Source organism: Benincasa hispida, chromosome 5 (assembly GCF_027475165.1).
Source record: "Benincasa hispida cultivar pf3 chromosome 5, pf3_genome.v1.1, whole genome shotgun sequence".
Lineage (NCBI taxonomy): Eukaryota > Viridiplantae > Streptophyta > Magnoliopsida > Cucurbitales > Cucurbitaceae > Benincasa > Benincasa hispida.
The window spans coordinates 66,289,577-66,296,925 of record NC_143482.1 but is presented as its reverse complement, the minus strand read 5'-3'; positions in this window follow the sequence as shown (position 1 = coordinate 66,296,925).

Below are 7,349 nucleotides of genomic sequence, written 5' to 3'. Positions count from 1 at the left end.
GATTCGGAGTCGAACAGTGGTGCATGCAATAAAGAAGATAATGTATGTGACATGCTTTGACCATAAATCCTTCCTCCGTTGATGACCATTACAATGCATAATTCTTTGAACAATGTAGATAATTTTGCTTTCAAATTGTTAGAAATGAAGTGTCGAAAAAATCAATTATGGGTCTTAATTGTTGTGTCATGGAAAGCACTGCCTTGAAAGCAAAATTGGCGTGACCTCAGTGCTAAATCGCCAGAAGTCGGTTGCTCCCCAAGGTTAACACAACACCCTTCTCAGACATACACTCATCGAAGAAGGGTTGAAATTGAATGAAATTTTTGCTAGGATTAAATCATTAAAATAGAGAGAAATAAACAAAAACTCAAATTTCGCCTGAATGACTAAACAACCATTTTTTTTCTTTTTATAAGAATCCAACAAAGTTTTTTTTCTTTTAAAATTAAATAAAAAACGTTTCATATCAAAATTAAATAGAAATATATTTCATATTTAAATTAAATACAGAAAAATATTTTTAAATTTAAATTAAATTTGAAAATACATTTAGAAATCTATGACTGATTTTATGACCGTCATTCTAACAAATGACTAAGACTAGTCATTCTCAACCGAATGGATTGGCTCTTCCATCGAGAGGCGAGATAGTCTCACCTTCCTATCTTAACGGGTAGATCCAATCGCTTGAATCTAATTATTGAGCAACTTAATTGCTTTAAATGAAAATTTCTCTTTAGCAATGATCCATCAATCATCAACTATATTTTAAGGAAGAATGGATAAAAAAACATTGTTGTAGCAAATAATTTTTTTTTAAAAGAAATTATAACAAAAAGACTTATTTTCAATACTATGGTTCAAAAATGTCAATTTTTTTTTTTAGAAAGGTAAAATAAAATATTTGGCAAAAGCTTCACAAAAAATGCGCATCCGGGGAATCGAACCCCGGTCAATACCACTACACTAGATGCGCTTCATAAAAATAACCGGAATTAAAAATATCAATTTTTATGGAAAAGAAATCAGCTTTAACTTGACGTTGACATGAGTTTTTGCCATTTGTTCTTATTTAATTCTCCATTTTGATTTCGTCCTTTCTTAACATATATTCTTTTTTCATTTAAGACAATAATTTCATATATTTATGATAAATCTTTTTTTTGAAAGAATAATAAATTTTAGGGTAAATGGTAAAAATCACCTCTAAAGTAGAGTAGTAGTTGCATTACACCTTTAAACTATCAATTTTAAAAATTGTATAAGTTGCCAACAAATGCATAACTCAATTGACATAGTGTTTGTACTATGGACTTCGAAGTTTGAGGTTCGATTCCCTCACCCTACATTTTAATTACAATATCTTTTAAAAAAAAAAAATTGTATAAGTTTGTGTTCAATTGTTGTAATTTATGAGATGGTAGAATCGAATCTCAAACCACACTTTAGCTCAATTGAATTATGTTTTAAATTATTTTTCCTTCCACACATTTTGAAACGTTTAATCATGAGGATGTAATATATAAATATTTTTCTTTGTTACAGAGTTTTGTGAAATTACTGATATGGAATTTCCCACCTACTTCCGCCCTTCGCAAACATCTGAGTAGTGAGGGTAAATTCGAGAATTGACAGAATATATCACGTGAGAAATCAAAGGGAATCATTTTTGTTATACGTTTCAAAAAAGACAAAAAAGACAGATTTCAAAAAGAAAAAGACATATTTTAAAATATTTATCAATGTATAATAATTCTAAACTTTTAATAATAGATCCATGCACTTATATTAAAAAAAATAATAATAATAATAATTAATTTCGTCTGTCCTGAATTTTAAAAAAATTGTCAAAGACTTCATTTGAAATTGTAGTAATTTTTAAAACAATTACTTATAACTGTGATTTAAAAAAAAAATCAGTTGTAAAAATAAAATAAAAGAATATTTGGTAAATTTTAATTTTAAATTATAAAAAAACTAGTTAATATGTTTAGTATTAATACTAAATTTGTGTAATTTGATTATATGAATAAAATAGATTATATTTTAATTAGTTTTTTTACATTCATATTAAATATATAATTCGTTATAATATAATTATTTGAAAATATATATGATTTGAACGGTAATCTAAATGTTTTTCATAAAAGAATATTTTTAATAATTGTTATAAGAAGTTGAACCAATTAAAATTTTAAATAAATGAGAGGAAAATTAATCAATGGAATAATAAATTTGAGATGGGTAAAGAAAGATATCAAATTTTCACAAGAGCTAAAATCTAGAAGCTCCATCAAATAGCTTTAGTACGTTAGAACAAATCTAAAAGTGATTATGGGTAGAATATAGAAGTTGTTTTACCAAACAATCTAGGACTATCATATAATAGTCTTTTTGCAAAAGCAATCCCACGCCCAATTTTTCAAATTTGTGTTTTGTATATCTTTAAAATTCTAATTTCATGTTTAATTATGCAATTTGGGATTTAGGAAAATTCTTATAAATAGAAAAATAACAAAAATATTTACATTTTATAGTAAAAGGTTTCAAAAGTACTCACTTTTAAAACTTTTTGCTATAAAATGTAAATATTTTTAAATATTTTTTTTATATATTTAAAAAGATCCTTTTGATTTATTCGATATGTTTCTAAAAAAATTCATATATCTATTAGATGTAAAATTAAAATTTTATAGTTACTAAGATACTTTTAATTTTTTTTTGTGTATAAAAAAGGGGTATGGGAGAGAAATATTAAATTTCCTCTTTTATTCCTTTTAGTGGATGATTATAAAGTATAATGTAATTTTATATTAAAATTATCAAACAAATAATGTATAATTCACATAAATTATAATTTATCTCTAATATTTGATTCCAAAATTTATCATTAAAAAAATTATATCATTCATGATGGGCTCCAAAAAAATCATTTACATGAGTTTTATTGGTTTAAATTTGATTATCTCCAATATTTGATTTAGAATCAAAATTTATTATTAAAAAAATTATATCATTCATGTAAAATAATATTATTCACGTGAATCTCAACAAAAAAATATTTACATTTAAATCATTAAATTAAATTTTAAAAAGCTCTAAATCATATCAAATTCTCTACATCGTGATGTTAAAATAAAATTAAAAAAAAAAAAAGACAAAGATTGAATTAGAGGTTATTAGTTTTTTTTAGTTCGAATAGAATATGAATTCTAAAAAAGAATCCTCCTCAATTTTCTTATGATTGAACTTTTTCATAGTTTGAATAATTTTTTTAAAAAATTAATTGAAAATCAATCCACGATTTTACCTAATTGGATGACATCTATAGATTCACAATCAATTCTAACAAACAAAATATATATATATTCATATATCTCTTGAGTAGACAATTGCATATCATTTTAAAAAATATTTAAATTTTATTATATTTAACATATAATAATATTTAAATATTTCCTTTGAATTTTATGGATATATAGATATGTGGAATAGTTTTATTTTCATTGTAGAAATTAAATCACTTGTAATCATCTTTAATTTATTTTTTATTTTAAAATCTTGATTATTATTTTTTAATCATTTTTAAATTTTTCTTTAATTTTCACGTCAATTTAAAAAAACTATCAATCATCACATTAACAATGCCTCTTTATTTTATTTTAAGTACAACGATTAGATCATTTGCACTTGTTAGATTTATATTTAATTTGAAAATCTTGATTTTTATGGTTTTTTATAATTAATTTTATATTTACTTTTTAATCTTCTTGTTGATTAATTTGAACTTCTATTTTTTTTTTCGAACTCTCTTATTCACAAATGAAAGTTGTATTATTAATGCCCGTGTGGAATCATTTAGTTTTTTTTTTTAAAAAATTAAACTTATTTAATTCACATTTCTTACCATGATTTGCATATTTTTCAAGTATAATGGTTGAATTATTAGCAAAATTTCAAATTTCAAAAATAATTTTTTGAAAGCTATTTTTTTTAGTTCTCAAAATTTGGCTTAGTTTTTTAAACCATTGGTGAAAAGTAAATAACAAATAAAGAAATTTGGAGGTAAAAGTAGTATCCACAGACTTCATTTTCAAAAATTTTAAAAATGGTTACTAGACGAGACCTAAATATTTATAATTTACTATTTTTAAGCTTCACATAACACGTGCAACACACGTAATAAAAACTAGTTAGACTAATTTCATGTATTAACACACATACTTGAATTTTAATAAGATTGACATATGAAGTAAAGATTTGAATTTTTTGACCTTTTAACCGATGACACGATATCTTAACTAGTTGATATGTACATAGCTACAAACTTGAGATTACAAATATTAAATTTACAATTTAACTAATATTTTTTATATCCAATCAATCATGTGAATTTGCCACTCTTCTTATTTGTATTCAAGAGATATTTCTTTCCTCATTGACTATACAGATATTGTGTTGTAGTTTTTTGTTGTTACGATTGTAATAACAAGGAAAAAAGTAGTCAAAAGCGAGCATACTCCTTCTCTTAGGTTAAAGCTTCAAATATGCATACTTTTATTTGTTGTATTAAAAAAAAAAAGAATTTCGGGAATTGGAAGTAAATTTATGGTAGAAAATAATTTTGGTCTATGAACTTTAATATAAATAACAATTTCATCATTGAACTTTAGTTTGTAAGGATTTAGTTTCCGTTACTCCCTAATGAGAAAAATATGTCTAAGATTCCACGAAATGTCTTTCACATGTAGATTTATAAACTCATTAGGGATCATTTTTTTTTATATAAACTATAATGATTAAGACGTTATTAAATATAATTAATTCTGATGAGATTTAATATTGAAGGGACTAGATCATTAAAAAAATGTAAAATTATGGTGACTAAAGCGTAAGAATTTTAAGAGTACAAGGACTAAATCAAAAACTATTTTTTAAGTAATACGGAAAGAAAATAACATCGAGGGAATATTAAGGAATTTGAATGCCACAAAGGAGAGCAGAGTCTACCCAAGTTGGGTGGTCTTCAAACCAAATCGTTGAAAATTCATGGCTTTGAGCATGAGTACTTAATCATGAGTGATAGTATTACACTTACAATTGAAATTTTAGTAGAAGTCTTGAATGGAATCATTGGGTTGCAGACCTAAAGAGAATCGATAAAAGCATGAACCTCATTCACATGACGAGTCTTTTCTATTAAGACACCTCACATCATTAGGAAATCCATTTTAGCCCAAAGAGAGGAAGTACAACTTCAAGAACTTTGGGAATTTACTCATGGATGACAATGGCCATTGCAAGCTCAATGGTTCAAACAACCAAGAATTTGTAGCTCTCCATAGTCAACATAACATCACCACTGAAATTACAAATGCTAGCTCCACTTCCCACATCATCATTTAAGACAATCGCGTCAAAGTTCATCTTGAAGGAGTTACAGGGAGAGGTACACCATTTGTTATTGAAAGGATTGTTGCGACTTGTAGTTGACTGAGGAAAATAACCTACCACATGTCGAAGGAACAATTCATGATCAATTAATTCCACTAAATTTATGCCCACTAAATCAGGTCTATTAATCTAGCCTTGCAATGACATAAGGACGCTTGGACCTCTAAATTTGCCTTGAGTAGAGTGGATATTATAGCTCACTCAATGTTTGGATCTCTCATTATAATAGTCGAAGTTCTAACTTCTTATAACTCACACTTAGCTAGCATAGTAAACTAATTGAAAATCATTATTATCCACAATGTTTAGTAAATATGCACTAAAAATATATACTATTAGAATTTAGACTATAATAGTCTATACTCCAAACATAAATTATTATAAGACTATAATAACTAATTGAGAGTCTAAATAAAGAATTAAAAGAGTGTTGACGTAAAAAAAAAAAAAAAATCTGATGTTGGAGGAAGTGTAAGAGCCCATTAAGTGCTTTTTTTGTAACCTAAATTCATAGCTCCCAACGTATTTATTCCAAAAGAAACAGTGTAATGTATCCATAATTAATTTGATAATTATATTTCTTCATTTGGGTTTAATTGAAGAAATAAGGGTGTTTTAGAACTTAATTAGATAAAAGAGGTTGTGTTCAAACTATCAAGGAAAATGTGGTATTTTTTTTTCTTTATTTGAATGCGTTTCTTCGAGAGACTCATTCAATAATTAAATTTAAAAAAAGAAAAGAAAAGAAAAGAAAGGTGATTGTGTCTCCTGGACATACACATTTAATAATATTTGATCAAAGTGCATGGACAGATTTAATAATATTTTTTTTTAGAATAGGTGATATTATTATACAATAACAAGGGGATCCCACCGCCAAGATCAAGACATCAAAGCAACAAAACACAAGCAAAGACAAAGACAGGGCAAAAAAACCAAAACAAAGCCAACAGGATAAGACCAGAACAAAACCAACACATAAATGCAAACTCGCAAAACATCAAAGAGAAAGACAGAGAAAAGAACCAAAAACCCCACAAACTAGGGGTTACAGCAAAACAGAGAACAACGTGAAATTCAAAAAGAAAAAACATCCGTACACACACTAGATAAGACCAAGAAGGTCAACCCGCCAGTAAGTAGCAGGAGCACAAATTGTAGAGACCATAAGGTGAATCAAAGCAGACACCGACTTCGGTCGACCTCCATGCAACCGCCGATTACGCTCCTGCCAGATGTAGTATATGGAAGCACACTAGAAAACACGGAACAACTTACTACGCACCCTCTTACCCGACCCCACTCGGCACAAACCAACTCAACTCTACATCCCAACCGATCATCCGATGCGTCGAACCCGACTGATGCAACACACTAGACAACACCTCTCTCCCAAACCCACACTCAAAAAATAAATAGATTTAATAATATTTGATGCATTTAATAGTATTTGGTCAAAGTGCATTTTCTTATTTGAATAATAAATTTGATTATAAGTACAATTTTCTTTATTTATGACCAGAATAAGATCCTCTATTATGCCTATATCGATTATGTTGAGTCACATAGTGTCCAGGATCGCCACAGCCTCTTACACTTGATGGTTGACCCTCCTTTGTAAAATGTATATCCCTATCACGATGTCGGTATGTCACATTCTGATTATGGACATCTGGACGGACATGTGAAGTTTGCCCTTCTTCCATACTTTGCATACTAAGGGTTGTTGGAAAAAATTCAAATGTTGAGGGAGATGACATAATGGAACTACGTGTAAAATGATCGACTGAGGTTGCTGGATATTCATTCTGAACATTAGGTCAAATAGGAACATCCTGATTTCTTGCTAGATCACCTTGTTCTTCCATTGGAACATTACTATTTGAATATCA